The sequence below is a fragment of the Onychomys torridus genome, chromosome X, assembly GCF_903995425.1.
Source record: "Onychomys torridus chromosome X, mOncTor1.1, whole genome shotgun sequence".
NCBI lineage: Eukaryota > Metazoa > Chordata > Mammalia > Rodentia > Cricetidae > Onychomys > Onychomys torridus.
Genome location: NC_050466.1, coordinates 93,750,047 through 93,751,769, shown reverse-complemented (window position 1 = coordinate 93,751,769; position 1,723 = coordinate 93,750,047).

Sequence of the window (1,723 nt, the reverse complement as noted above, 5' to 3'; positions counted from 1 at the left end):
CTTTTGTGGTAGTGATCCTTTTCATGTGACAAATGGCTTTATTTTTTGTTGTATTTTGTTTTATAATTCTTTGCTAGAGTTTGGCTTTTGATAACACAGTTCTAATTCAGTGGCATAATCTTTCTGAGTTTCAAATATTTGAGAAACTTCAGTCCTCATAGTGAGCGTCTATTTCTGTTTCCAAATTTGGGGGTATTCTAGTCATTGTTTCTTTGAATAATCTTATTTCCTTATGTCTTTTCCCTCTTATAATGTATCAGTCAATTTTCTGTTGCTATAAACAAATGCCTTAGGCTGGTTACTGTATAAATAAGAACCTTATTGTTTGTGGAGATGGATGTCTCATCGGTTCAGCTTCTGTCAAGGGCTTGCTTTGATGTCTCACAAAGGAAAGGAAGGTCGATGGCAGCATCATGTGTGAAAGGATATGTATGATATTGTGAACAGACAGAAGGCCAGAGAGATTCAGAGGTCAGGCTCATATTATAGAGGAACCTGTTCTTGAAGAAACTAACTCATGCTGTGAGACTAGCATAATAATTTTCAAAAGCAGTATTCTTAGCAACTTAATTACACTTCATTAGTTCATAGGGTTCAAAAAGTATATTTATAATTATTTGGAAAAGATATTAACATATTCCTCCTTTTTTCAGCTACCTATGTACAGGAGACCAGATTTTCTTCTGAGACTTCAATTTAAGGAATTAATCACAACAGGATGAATACAGAATCAAATATGAGAATTATCCAATAAAGAGAATAAGTGCAAGTGCAATTGTCTCACCATCTCAGATGAGGGGATGGAAGTAAACAGGATTGTCATCTGTTTAATGCCATTCCAGAGATGGAAGCTGGAGGGTCAGGACTTTAGCAAGCTCCAGGGCTACCTGGGCTACATTAGACCCTGTTTGAAAACAACAAAGAAACGTGGCATCAAATAAGCAATTCCTTGAATATATGTATTATTCATACTATGTATTACATAGTCTATTTATTATTCTTTTAGTACTCATTTCATTAATTTCTCCTCTAATCTATCTCATTTTCCCCCTCTGCTAGATTTCAGTTTGCCTTATTCATGTTTCCTAGAACTTTAATGTGAAACATTCTGCTTATTTATTTGAGATATTCCTGGTGACTTTTAACGTAAGTACTTCAAGCTATTCGCTTTCCTATTAGAACTGCCTTCCTTGTATCCTCAAAGTTCTGGCTGGCTGTGTCATCATTTTCATTTGATTCTTAGCAATATTTTAATTTCCTCTTTGATGCTTAAAAATATTTATTTTTTAAATTGTGTGTGTGTGTGTGTGTGTGTGTGTGTGTGTGTGTGTGTGTGTGTGCATATGAGTGTAGGTGTCTGCAGAAGCTACAGCATTGGATACCCCAGGAGCTGAAGTTACAGGCATTTACGAGCCATCTAACACGGATGCTGGGAATCAAACACTGGCCCTCTAAAATAGTAGTATGTGCTCTTAATGCCACACCACTTCTACAGCCCTTCTTTCCCATTTCTTAAGTGACCCATTGTTCCTTGAAAAGTATATTGTATTTAGCCGTCTGATCACCAGAGTAGGCCAGCAGTCTAAGGTGGGGTCAACCTTATGGATTCCTGGGAACTTCCCTAGTACTCTGTTTCTCCCTAGTCCTATGATGTCTTCATTTATCATGGTATCTCTTTCCTTGCTCTCCCATTCTGTTCTGTTCCAGCTCAAACCTCCCATTC